The sequence below is a fragment of the Equus przewalskii genome, chromosome 5, assembly GCF_037783145.1.
Source record: "Equus przewalskii isolate Varuska chromosome 5, EquPr2, whole genome shotgun sequence".
Classification (NCBI taxonomy): Eukaryota; Metazoa; Chordata; class Mammalia; order Perissodactyla; family Equidae; genus Equus; species Equus przewalskii.
Window position 1 is genome coordinate 59909087 of NC_091835.1, and position 14916 is coordinate 59924002.

Genomic DNA, 14916 nt, shown 5'->3' on the forward strand with positions numbered 1-14916 from the left:
CCCTTTTCCAGGATAAAATGGTGTTCTGTCCCTTTCTCCTAAATGCTACTGGATGCGTTTTCCCCTGGACTCTAATTAGAAGCTACACAGGATGCTGATTGCATTTATCATTACCTGCAAACTATAAAATGTCCATCAAAAGTCAGGATTCTCAGTTGTGAGCAAATCTAACCCAAGATAGACCTCAGTGCTACATAAGTGAAACTCCACCGTACTTGAAAAGATAGAACTTCCTCAAGCAAACGTCCTTATGGTTAAACAGACTAAGGAAAAAGATCTGAAAGTACTTCAGACAGTATACAAAGAGGTAATATTGCAAAATTTGAGAATTCTCTAAAGTGCTTAAATTTTGGGGGGAAACATAATTTAGTTGTTAGAAGTTTTGTCATGTAATGATGAAATCAAGCTATTTGAAAATAACTTTCTAGAAGTTAAAACTGCAAACAACCCAGATGGCCTTCAATGGGTGAACAGTTAAACAAACAATGGTACATCCAGTACCACGCAATACTAGTCAGCAGTAAAAAGGAACAAACTATTGTTACGTCACCATGAATCTCCAGGGAATTATGCTGAGAAAAAAGCCAATCCCCAAAGGTTACACACTGTACAATCCATTTATTAAACATTCTTGAAATGATGAAATTATTGAAATGGAAAAGATATTAGTGGCTGTCAGCGGTTGAGGACAGGGGTGGAGAGGTTTGTGGGGAGGGGAGCAGGAGGAAAGTGGGTGTGGTTATAACAGAGCAATACCAGGGATCCTTGTGGTGATGGCATTGTATCTTGACTGTGCTGGTGGATACAAACCTACACATGTGACAGCACACACACGTGTGATAGAACACAAACTGGGGAAGTCGCTAAATAAGATCGGTGGACTGCAACAATGTCAGTATCCAGGTTGTGCTACTGTGGTATAGTCACATGCAAGATCTTATCATTGAGGGAAACTGGGCAAAGAGTACATGGGATCTCTTTCTATTATTTCTTAAAACTATATGTAAATCTAGAATTATTTAAAAGTAAAAAGTTTAATTTGAAAAAAGTAAAGAGTGGCTGGAAGACTTGATAAACATATCAGTTTGACTACTGATTCACTGTCAAAGGTAAACTGATAAAGCTTTTCAGAATTTGGCTTTTAATAACAATATCAGGAGAATCTTGCAGTGGCTAATGGTGTCACCAAATGCTGCTTACTAAATGTAGAATTATTCTGCCCTTTGAAAATAGCTAGAAAAATACAGTTTTGTATGTTAGGGCAACTCTTAGAAGCCAAGTAATCCAGGAATTCAATCGCCTATTGATGTACAACATACATAACATAAACTCATTTTAAGCGTGTAAATCAATGAGTTTTGAGAATGTATAGACCGGTGTAACCACCATCACCACAAAGAGGATACTGAGCATTTCCATAGCTCCACAAAGTTCCTTCATGTCCAGTCCTAGTGAATAACTTATCTGCCTTTGGTCACTAGAGACTAGTTTTGCTTTCGAGAATTTCATAGAAAGACAACTATATAGTACATATTGTTTTGTGTCTAGATTCTTCTGTCTAGCATAATGTTTTGAAATTCTACCAGGTTACTGGACATAGCAGTCATTCATTTTGATTATATCTGGGTGGTATTTAACTGTACAGATGTACCATAATCTGTTTATCCATTCACTTATTGAAGTAACATTTGGGGTAGTTTTCAGTTTTGTCAATTACGAATAAGGCTGATATGAACAAGAGCATATAAACCTTTGTTGGGCATGTTTTATTTCACTTGAGTGAATATGTAGTAGCTAAATTACTGGATTGCACAGAAAATTACGATAAACTTTATAAGAAACTTCCAAAATGATTTCCAAAGTGTTTGTACCAGTTTACACTCCCACCAGCAGCATGCTTCACAACCTCACCAACACTTAGTATTGTCCATCTTTTCCTTTTAGCTATTCTGGTGGGTGTGCTGTGTTATCACACTGTTTTAATTTTGATGAACTCCAATATATCATCTTTTTCTTTTTTCTTGTTTGTGCTTTTTGAATCCTATCTAAAAATTATCTGCCTCCTCTGAAGTCACAAAGATTTCCTCCTATGTCTTCTTATACAAGTTTTATGATTTTAGCTTTTAAATTTAGGTCTATGATCCATTTTAAATTATTTTTTGTTTATGGTGTGAGGTAAGGATTGAGGTCCATTTCCCCCTGATACTGACAGACAACTGTTCTAGCACTATTTGTTGAAAAGACTATGCTTTCCTCACTGAACCAACTTTCTATCTTTGTGGAAAATCGATTGGCCATACATGTATGGATCTATTTCTGGACTCTATTCTGTTTCATTCATGTATACATCTGTTCTACCAATTCTATGTTGTCTTGATTACTGTAACTTTATAGTAAGTTTTGAAATCGTTTAAGCCAAATCCTCTTGTTGTCCTTTTTCAAAAATGCTTTGGCCACTCCAGTTCTTTTGCATTTCCAAATAAATCTTAGAATGAACTTGCCATTTTTTACAGAATAGCCTGTTAGGATTTTAATTGGGATTATTTGAATGTATAAATCAATTTGGAGAAGACTGATAACTCAACAACATTGAGTCTTCTAATTCAAGAGCCTGGTATATTTCTCTAGTTAGTTCTTCTTCAATTTCATTCAGCAATATTTTGTAATGTTCAGTGTAGTGATCTTGATATTTCTTGTTAAATTTATCTTTAAGAATTTATATGTTTTGATGCTAGTATAATTAGCCTTGCTTTAAAACCATTTCATTTGCCAGTTGTTAATAAATAAAATCTATTTTTGTACATTGACATTTTTCTGAGATCTTGATAACTTCACTTATTTGTTCTAGTAGTTTTTTTTTTTTTTGCTGGGGAGGATTCCCCATGAGCTAACATTTGTTGCCAATCTTCCTCCTTTTGCTTGAGGAAGATTTGCCCTGAGCTAACATCCACGCCAATCTTCCTCTATTCTGTGTGTGGGTCACTGCCACAGCATGGCTGCCAACGAGCAGTGTAGGTCTGCGCCCAGGAACTGGACCTGGGCTACTGAAGCAGGGTGTGCCAAACTTAACCACTAGGCCCTGGGGCTGGCCCCTGTTCTGGTAGCTTTTATGTAAAAATAACGTCAACTGAAAATAGAGTACATCTTCCTTTCCAACCTGTATGCCTTGTCTCGCCTTATTACACTGGCCAGGACCTCCAGTAAAATGTTGCACAGAAGTGGTAAACTGGACATGTTTACATTGTTACTAATCTTAGAGGGAAATATTCAGTTTTTCACCATTAAGTATGAAGCTGGTAGTAGGTTTTTCACAAATGTCCTTTAAAAGGTTGAGGACATTTCCCTCCAATCCTAGCCTTCTGAGAGGTTTTATCATAAATGGATGTCGAACTTCATCAAATTCTTTTTTCTGCATTTATTGAGATGGTATCCTTTATTCTTTACATACGATGAATTATATCAATTGGTTTCAAATGTTAAATCACCCTTGCATTCCTTTATATTGCTAGATTCAATTTGAGAATTTCTATGTGTATACATATAAGGAATATTGGGATGTTGGTCTGTAATTTTTCCCTTCTTGTAGTTTTTGTATGGTTTTGGTACCAAGATGATATCAGCCTTATGAGTTGGGAAGTTGTTCCTCCCACCTCCCCCAGCTATTTTCTAAAAGAGTTTATGTAGGATTAATATTATTTCTTCCTTAAATATCTGTTATTCACCAATAAAGCCATCTGGGTCTGGGGTTCTCTTTTTGGGGAGGTTATTAATTATAAACTTGATTTTAAAAATAGATATAAGAAGACTTAGGTTTTCTATTTTTTATGTGTCAGTTTTGGAAATTTGTGTCTTCAAAAATTTTGCTGTGGGCTAGCCTGGTGGCGCAGTCATTAGGTCCACACGTCTGCTTCAGTGGCCCAGGGTTCTCTGGTTCGGATCCCAGGTGTGGACCTATACACCGCTTGTCAGGCCATGCTGTGGCAGGCGTCCCCACATATAAAGTAGAGGAAGATGGGCCCGGATGTTAGCTCAGGGTTAGTCTTCCTCAGCAAAAAGAGGATTGGCAGCAGATGTTAGCTCAGGGCTAATCTTCCTCAAAAAAAAAATTTTGTTCATTTCATCTAAGTCCTCTCTCTTAATTCTAATAGTGGTGAGTTATGACGTCTTCTGTCTCTTTTTCCCCCCTTGATGAGTCTAGGCATAACTTAGTCAACTTTACTGACCTCTTAAAAAATAGCTTTCGATTTCACTTACTTTATTTACTGAGTTCCCATTTTCTATTTTATTGATTTCTGCTCTGTATTATTTCTTTTCTTCTACTTTGGGTTTTATTAGTTATTCATTTTCTAGCTTCATAATTGGAAGTTTAGATCATTGATGATTTTAGACTTTTCTTATTTTCTAATATAATTATTTTAAACTATACATTTGTCCTGAGCATTGCTTTATGCTGCAACACAACATTTTTTATATATTTTCACTGGGTTCAAAATATTTCCTAATTTATCTTTTGATTTCTTCTTTATACCATGGATTACTTGGAAGTGTGCTTGTTTAATTTCCAAATATTTGGGAATTTTTGCAAAAGCTTTTTTTTTTTTTTTTTTTTTACTGATTTCTAAGTTAATTTTATTGTGGTCAGAGAATGTACTTTGCATGAATTCAATTACAGGATATTTTTCAGACTTGTCTTATAGCCCAGAATACTGTAGATCTTAGTAATGTTCCATATTCATTTGAAAAAACTATGGATTCTGCTGTTGTTGGGTGGAATGTCCTGTAAATGTCCAGCTGGTTGACAGTATTGTTCAAGTCTTCTGTGTCTTTACTATTTTTATCTATTTGTTCTATCAATTACTGAGAGAGAGTAGTGAAAAACTCTCCAATTAATTGTGGATTCAGTTTTTGCTTTATGCATTTTTTGAAGCCCTACTATTACAGAAATATACATTTAAGATTCTTATGTCTTCTTGATGAACTGGCCCCTTTGCAGCCTTCTTTGTCTAATATTAACAAAACCACTCCAGTTTTCATATGAGTAGTGTTTGCATGGTGTGTCTGTTTCTATCCCTTTACTTCTAACCCATATATGTCTTTATATTTAAATTACTGTCCCCTCCCCCAGACAGCAAATAGTTAAGTCTTGCTTTTTTAAATCCACTTGGGCAATTTCTGCTTTTTATTTGGAGTTTCTAGACCATTTACATTTAACGTAATTTATCAATATAGTTGGTTTAAATCTACTATCTGTTTCTTTTATATTTATCCCATCTGTCCTTTGTTACTCTTTCTCCTCTTTAAGATTTCTGTTGCCTTAATTGCATATATTTTCACAATCCATTTTATGTTATTTCTCCTGTTTGCTTCTTAACTACCATTTTTTGTTTTAATTTTTAGTCATTGATCTAGGCCAGCATTTATTTTGATATAACCTGTTCCTTTATTATACATTCAAATATATTCAAAAGACTACCAGTATAATTCATATACACATTTGATACTGATATATCCATAATGAACTTTCAACAACTGTAAATACATTGCCAGTTCTTTTTATCTAAACCCGCACTAACTCTCACCTCTTCTAGATTATTCTGAGGCAAATGACAGATAACATATTATTTCATCTGTAACTATTTCTGTATGTATCTCTGCAAGGACTTTTTAAAAATATGAAAACAATAGAATTTTTCCATTGAAAAAATTAACAATAATTTCTTGATAGCATTAAGGAGCCTGTCACTGTTCAGATTTCCCTGATTGTCTTTTAAAAAGATTTTTTTCACAATTTGTTTGAATCAAGATTTAAATAAGGTCATTCCTTGAAAATGTTTTTTTTTAACTGGGGGGGGGGGTGAAAAAGATTCAGTAAGATTTAAAAACACTGCTGCTGCCACTACCATCCCTGAATCCAAGTAGGCCTGCTGTTTGAGTTAAAATTTTAAATAATAATTAAAAAGATTTAATTTGCAATATTAATTAAACAGAGCTCCTATACTACACACATTTTAAATTGGAGTTTCCATTTTACATTGAAGAATATCATTCTTGGGAATTCTCTGAAGCCTACAATGCCATATCTTAGGTAACACTCCATCTTTTGAAAGCTTCAATTTTGGACCATTTCCAATATGAGTGATTTCCTATTACTTCATCAATATTATATTGCCAAATTCTGTAAGGCCATAATAACATCTTCCAAGAGGAGGAAAACTGATCAGGAATACTCTCTTAAATTTTGCCTGCACTGTTTTATTTATGACAATTAAGAGTTAAAGTGACTTAAAAATGTGAAGACTAGGGACTTCAAAAAATTAATCAACCATTCTGACGTAGATTCTATTTCTGGAGTTTTAATGACATTGCTTTACCTCCCAAGGAAATGAGCTACAGATGTAGAGACAGCAATTGATAGGTTATGAGGACTAAGCTAATCAAAGACATTTAATAAATTATTCATAATTTCCTCATTGGACCTTTTTTTTATTAGCCTAAAACTTTTTACAAATCAAAGGTAAATTGGAAAACTCTATTACTTTAGGAAAAACACAAGAGGGCTTGAGAGCTGATTTTATTATGTCAAATAACATACTGACTCTCTAAAGAAATTTAATTAAGATTCTGATAATACTAAGCATTGTCATAATTGTATAAGATTTAATGAAAATGAGTTGATGAACATTTTTACAAACTTAAGAATGAATGCATTTGTACTTAAGTGCATGAGGATTATTAGCTTTGAAAAGTATCTCAGTATATGCTAGCCACAATGAAAGTCACTTCTTACATTTCCAGTCTGGGAAAAATAGTTAACTGTTATTTTAGTTAAATTATATCACGTCCACCATTCTATAAAAGAGAGCCAAATGTCAAATAAATATAGCCAAAAAAGCTGCAGAAGTAGAATAACCTGTTCATGTTCATGTTTCAGAGTCCATTAGTGATATTATGGAGCCATAGATTTCTGAAATACTTTCCCTTCTGTTCTGAGCATTTTTTTTAATTCCAGAAATTCAATTAGATATTCAAGTCTTATTTAATTATCTATACTGTAGACTCTACAGTGTTCGAAAAATCCTAACTGTAACATGAGGCCTACAATGCGTCTTAGACTGATACTGAACTGGTGTGAAACAGTTTCACAAGAATTTGCCTAGTTCTTTTTAATTTGTGTGAACTATGGGTTTGTTTCTTGGTTGGGTCCATGCTTTATTGTCATGCTTCTCAAATTACATATGTTCTGATGTGCCACAGGATAAAATAGCACATTTTCTAGGAATAAAAGTTTTCCTTTTCTCACTGAAGAAAAATCGATGGATAAGTAATAAAAATTGTAATCTTAAACTGAATATGGCTATATTTTAGAATATAAAAGAAAATTCATATGCATTAAAAAAATAAAATACTGGATTAAAAGACAAACCTACCCTTTCATGGGTCTCTTTGGGCTCTGCTGCCAGAATCTCTATCCATTTGCCTTTATTTTACTTAGAGAAGTTGGCGAAAAGTAATGCTCTACTGAATTCACAAGAATTCTGAACATTACTATTTTTAAGAGTTTGAAAGAGTTTAATAAAAAGTGCTTAGAGGATCAGATGCTTTAAATTTGTTTTATATCTAATACACTAGGCATGCTTGATTGTGTATTTTATCTTGGGCTAGTATATTATTATTCCATTGTGGTTTGGCCCATTTCCAATTTCAGAATGCCTTGAGCCACAAATGTAGGTAGTGAGTGACTTTATCCTTCTCTTCTGAAAACGGCAGCACACACAGAAACATCTCATTCCATCTTTGACCTGGAAGATGAAAGAGGAATGAAGGGTATTGGGAGAACATTAAGTTCTCTGAACATCTCACTAAGGAGTGCTCAGCACAGACTCACAAGGGCTACAAAGTCTCTTTTTAAAGAATCAGACTAAATCACAACCAGACGGTTGTGTGTTGCTCATTTTGGGGGTGGTGTATGTGTGTGCTGGGGTGGGGTGCAGGAGGTCACCAGTCAAAGTTACACTGCTGCCACAAGTCACAGGTAAATCCACAGGACGATCAACTCCACTCCCGTGTCAATTAGGACAGGCTCTGTCAGCTTCCACTTGGGGATGATCTGCCACAGATTTAGGCTTCGGATCATTTATATTCTCTCAGCCACTCACATGACGCAGAAAACAGCGCCTTGTCTGAAACGAAACTGTTGCACTACAGGACACGAAACATTTATAGAAGCCAGTCGAGAAAAGCAACTGATGGCTGCTGAGGGGTTTAATGAAACAAAGAGAGTGCCCTTCATCCGCATTCATAAAATAGTTATTTGTACACAGTAGATCAATAAAATTTAAGGCTACACATACTATTCTGTCCTCATCATTTAATATATTTGAAATACATGTTTTAAAAATATCAAAATCCACTGTATACAGATATTTAAAAATATATCCACTGTATTTCAATACTAAATCTCTAAGACAAACTCAAAGCAGTGAGTCTTCTCAGCACTCTGTCAATAATATATCTGGGGGAGTTCTGCTTACTTCAAAGGCAGCTCCTTGCCCAGCCAAGAAAGATCTACAAATGAGAAAGCTCCTCCAGACAAGGCTGACTATGTTCTCAGAGTGCTTCCTGAGCCAGCTCCAAGATATACATTCCTTGAACTTGTATAGGCTTGCCTTGCTTTATCTTCATTCTATTTCTCGTTTCTTCTCTTCCTTGTCCTTCCAATTTGGATAGCTTTATGATAGCATTTTCCAGCTCTTTGTCCTCTACCCATGCTTCCTAATCTATTTCGTGCATTCCTACACCGAATTCCTCTTTTGAGCTTCCTTGGGTCACTCCTCTGACCCAAGTGACGTCCCTAGGTGTGTGATCCCCCTTCCTAGTTATGCCAAATGAAGGGAACCAGAAGACGTTATGCCAAAATAAGCCTTTTTGACATTTTGAGCTGAAGGCAATTAAGCCGTAGCAAATGCAGGAAAAGCTCTCTGCCCTCTCCCTATTTGCCTAAAAGCAGGATATAAATTTACAAAGGTGTCTCTTCTTCCCTCTCTAACAGGAAGGACAAAAGTTAATCACAGAGCAACTTTAGACCCTACCAGCCTGTAGATGGCACAGAGGAATCTACATAACGAACTTTACTAAACAGCCTTTATCTCCCACTCCTTTCCCATATATTTGCCTTCCTACAATATGCCACCTCTAGAGACTCAAGTCCTTTTCCTTTGTCTTGTCATTTCTCTAAAAATGTATTGTTCTTTGTTTAAGATGCTATATAAGCCTGAATTCTAGGCCACCTATTTGGGTTACTCCTCTCTGAGTTTCTCTCCCGTATATATGAGATATACATGCTAATAAACTTCTGTTTGTTTTTTCTTGTTAATTTTTCTTTTGTTACAGAGCACAGTCCAGAACCTAAGATGTGTAGGGGAAAAATTTCCTCCCCTACACTAACGTGGTTTCCCAGAACTTGCCTCCCTCCTGGCTTAGGGCAGACAGAAATAATGCCATAAAAATCCTCAGACTTAACTGGGCAGCAGTACTAAACACGTTTCCTGGTTTAATTGTAAAAGACATGAAATATTTCTGTGTACCTTCTTAATTTCTATTTAGAGGAGCAAAGTTGTTATAATAGATCAAAAATTATTTGCTAAAATGTTCACTGCTCCCAAGACATCAGGTATCTTATGAATCCATGAAGAACTTACAATGATAGCTCCGTTAACAGGGAAGAGGATGTTCTGGCCAAACATCCTTTGTTGACCTCTGATGTTCCTAAAAGTAGCTTCTGTGGCAGCGCCCAGGGCAAGGACATTTCTCTGCTTTATAATACCTTTGAAATTCTCTTTCAAGTGTGTCTCACTGTCCTAGTTGATCTCCCCCAAATTTTTACCAATACCAAGCTCTGCAATTCTATTTTGGGTTATAAGCAAAGTTGTTAGTCACAGTTTGTTGAATAATTAAATAGGCATAATAAATGCAGATAAGACGTTTCATACACACTTTCCTCCAGATGAAAACTAGAGTTTGAATGCACAGATGTAGAAAAGTTTCAGACATTACTGAAATAGAAAACGTTGACTCAACACTGCTCTGCCCCTTTCCTTCGTCCATGATTCTCCGGAGCAGAATTCTGAATGCCTGTTTCCTAAGCCAAATAATTAAAAAGTAACAATAGGTCTGTACAATCAAGTACTTCCTAAAAGCTCAATGTTAAAACAAATGAGATGATTTCCCATTGTCAGTCGGTTTTCAGTCAACTAGCCTGCACTCACAGAAAACAAAAACAGTATAGTTATATGAACAATAGTTTCACATCCCCAAAGCTTCAGAAGTTTGATGGCTCGAATGCCTTAATAAATGCGTTTCCACGTATTACACATCAATCTCATTTTTAAGCTTTCAATGAAATTTTCATTAGGAATAAAAAACGTTACTGCAGCATTATTCACAAGAGCCAAGATATGGAAACAACCTGTGCCCATCCACAGACGAATGGATAAAGAAAACGTGGTATACATATGCAATGGAATATTATTCAACCATGAAAAGGAAATCTTCCCATTCAGGAGGACATGGATGAACCAGGAGAGCATAATGCTAAGTGAAATAAGTCAGATGCAGAAACACAAATGCTGTATGATCTCACTTATATGTGGAACCTAAAAAAGGCAAGCTCATAGAACGAGAAAGTGGGACGGCAGTTGCCAGTGGCAATATTGGTCAAAGGGACAGACTTTCACTTAGAAGATGGATAAGATCTAGGGATTTAATGTACAGCATGGTGAGTATAGTTAATAGGATTGTATTATGTACTTGAAATTTGCCGAGAGTACATCATAAAAGCTCTCAACACAAACATACACACAAAAGGTAACTGTGTGAGGTGCTGGACGTGTTAACTTGATTGTGGTAAGCATTTCACAATGTATACACAGTGTACTAAATTATCATGTTGTACACCTTAAAAAATCATGTGGTACAACCTAAATATATACAATTTTTGTCAATCATACCTCAGTGAAGCTGGAAAAGAGAATAAAGAATAATATACGATATATTTTCATGAACCTTAAAAGCTGAGAAGAAATTAATGATTTATAAATGGTTTTATAGTTTGGAAATTTTTTCCCTCAGTTATGTCATAAAAAGTTCACGTAAGGCATTGTGATGGGGGAATTCCCATTATTTAAAAATATTTTTTAGGGTTGGAACACCCAATTTTGTAAACATTTACAATCCATGTTTTGTATCTGAAATACTCTGTCCCATAGTTTGCCATAAACTTTTATTCCTCAAGCCTTCCATTATTTGAAATTCCTAAAAGCCAGGGTTGACTTATAAACTCATTCCATATTTGCACATTCTACAACATATTTTCACACATTCTCTCGCAATGTCCTTGACCCTAAGCAGTGTACATGGTAAATACTTTTCTTTCTTTATGTATTTGTAAAAGGAACATTCATTTCTTCACAATAATTTTTTTATTAATGTTATGATAGATTACAACCTTGTGAGATTTCAGTTGTACATTTTTGTTAGTCATGTTGTGGGTACACCACTTCCCCCTTTGTGGCCTCCCCCCCCCCTTTCCCTGGTAACCACCGATCAGATCTCCTTATCAATATACTAACTTCCACCTATGAGTGGAGTCATATAGAGTTCGTCTTTCTCTGACTGGCTTATTTCGCTTAACATAATACCCTCGAGGTCCATCCACGTTGTTGTCAATGGGCCAATTTTGTCTTTTTTTATGGCTGAGTAGTATTCCATTGTGTATATATACCACATCTTCTTTATCCAATCATCAGTTTCTGGGCATGTAGGTTGGTTCCACGTCTTGGCTATTGTAAATAATGCTGCGATGAACATAGGGGTGCAGTGGACTCTTGAGATTTCTGATTTCAGGTTCTTAGGATAGATACCCAGTAATGGGATGGCTGGGTCATAGGGTATTTCTATTTTTAACTTTTTGAGAAATCTCCATACTGTTTTCCATAGTGGTTGTACCAGTTTGCATTCCCACCAACAGTGTATGAGGGTTCCTTTTTCTCCACAACCTCTCCAACATTTGTTGCTCTTGGTTTTGGATGTTTTTGCCAATCTAACGGGTGTAAGGTGATATCTTAGTGTAGTTTTGATTTGCATTTCTCTGATGATTAGCGATGATGAACATCTTTTCATGTGTCTCTTGGTCATATTCATATCTTTTGAGAAATGTCTGTTCATGTCCTCTGCCCATTTTTTGATCAGGTTGTTTGTTTTTTTGTTGTTAAGCAGTGTGTGTTCTTTGTATATTATGGAGATTAACCATTCATCAGATAAGTGGCTTGTAAATATTTTTTCCCAATTAGTGAGCTGTGTTTTTGTTTCAATCCTGTTTTCCCTTGCCTTAAAGAAGCTCTTTAGTCTGATGAAGTCCCATTTGTTTATTCTTTCTATTGTTTCCCTCATCTGAGGAGTTATAGTGTCTGAAAAGATCCTTTTGAAACTGATGTCAAAGAGTGTACTGCCTATATTCTCTTCCAAAAAACTTATTGTCTCAGGCCTAATCTTTAGGTCTTTGATCCATTTTGAGTTTATTTTGTGTGCGGTGAAAAAGAATTGTCAATTTTCAATCTTTTGCATGTGGCTGTCCAGTTTTCCCAGCACCATTTGTTGAAGAGACTTTCTTTTCTCCATTGTAGGCCCTCAGCTCCTTTGTCGAAGATTAGCTCTCCATAGATGTGTGGTTTTATCTCTGGGCTTTCAATTCTGTTCCATTGATCTGTGGATCTGTTTTTGTACCAGTACCATGCTGTTTTGATCACTGTAGCTTTGTAGTATGTTTTGAAATTGGGGATTGTGATTCGGCCGGCTTTGTTTTTCTTGCTCAGGATTGCTTTAGCAATTCGTGGTCTTTTGTTGCCCCATATGAATTTTAGGATTGCTTGTTCAATTTCTGTGAAGGATGTTCTTGGGATTCTGATTGGGATAGCATTGAATCTGTATATTCCTTTAGGTAGTATGGACATTTTAACTATGTTTATTCTTCCAATCCATGTGCATGGAATGTCTTTCCATCTCTTTATGTCATCATCAATTTCTTTCAAGAAAGTCTTGTAGTTTTCATTGTATAGATCCTTCACTTCCTTGGTTAAGTTTATCTCAAGATATTTTATTCTTTTCGTTGCGATTGCGAATGGGATTGAGTTCTTGAGTTCTTTTTCTGTTAGTTCATTGTTAGTGTATAGAAATGCTACTGATTTATGCACGTTAATTTTATACCCTGCTACTTTGCTGTAGTTGTTGATTATTTCTAATAGTTTTTCTGTGGATTCTTTGGGGTTTTCTATATATAAGGTCATGTCGTCTGCAAACAGCGAGAGTTTTACTTCTTCATTACCTATTTGGATTCCTTTTATTTCTTTTTCCTGCCGAATTGCTCTGGCCAACACCTCCAGTACTATGTTGAATAGGAGTGGTGAAAGTGGGCACCCTTGTCTTGTTCCTGTCCTCAGAGGGATGGCTTTCAGTTTTTGTCCATTGAGTATGATGTTGACTGTGGGTCTGTCATATATGGCCTTTATTATGTTGAGGTACTTTCCTTCTATACCCATTTTATTGAGGGTTTTTATCATAAATGGGTGATGGATCTTGTCGAATGATTTCTCTGCATCTATTGCGATGATCATGTGGTTTTTGTTTTTCATTTTATTGATGTAGTGTATCACGTTGATTGACTTGCGGATGTTGAACCATCCCTGTGTCCCTGGTATAAATCCCACTTGATCATGGTGTATAATCTTTTTGATGTATTGCTGTATTCGGTTTGCCAAAATTTTGTTGAGGATTTTTGCATCTATGTTCATCAGTGATATCAGCCTGTAGTTCTCCTTCTTTGTGTTGTCCTTGTCAGGTTTGGGGATCAGAGTGATGTTGGCTTCGTAGAATGTGTTAGGGAGTACTCCATCTTTCTCAATTTTCTGGAACAGTTTGAGAAGAATAGGTATTAAGTCTTCTTTGAATGTTTGGTAGAATTCTCCAGAGAAGCCGTCTGGTCCTGGACTCTTATTTTTGGGGAGGTTTTTGATTACCGTTTCTATTTCCTTACTTGTGATTGGCCTATTAAGATTCTCCATTTCTTCCTGATTCAGTTTTGGGAAATTGTAGGAATCTAGGAATTTGTCCATTTCTTCCAGGTTGTTCACTTTGTTGGCATATAGTTTTTCATAGTATTCTCTTATGATCTCTTGTATTTCATTGGTATCTGTTGTGATTTCTCCTCTGTCATTCCTAATTTTATTAATTTGCGATTTCTCTCTTCTTTTCTTGGTGAGTCTGGCTAAGGGTTTGTCAATTTTGTTAATTCTTTCAAAGAACCAACTCTTTGTTTCATTGATCCTTTCTATTGTCTTTTTTGTTTCAATATCGTTTATTTCTGCTCTTATTTTTATTATTTCCCTCCTCCTACTGACTCTGGGCTTTGTTGGTTCTTCTTTTTCTAATTCGGTTTGGTGTCGTTTGAGGTTGCTTATGTGACCTTTTTCTTGTTTAGTGAGGTGAACCTGTATTGCGACGAATTTCCCTCTTAGGACTGCTTTAGCTGCATCCCAAATGATTTGGTATGTCCTGTTCTCATTTTCATTTGTCTCCAGATAATATTTGATTTCTTCTTTAATTTCTTCAATGATCCATTGTTTGTTCAGAAGCGTGTTGTTTAGTCTCTACATTTTTGCAGCTTTCTCTGCTTTTTTCTTGTAGTTGATTTCTAGTTTAATAGCATTATGATCAGAAAAGATGCTTGATATTATTTCAACTCTCTTGTATTTATTGATGTTTGCTTTGTTTCCCAAAATACGGTCAATCCTTGAGAATGTTCCATGTGCACTTGAGAAGAATGTGTAACCTGCTGTTTTTGGATGAAGTTCTATATATATATTT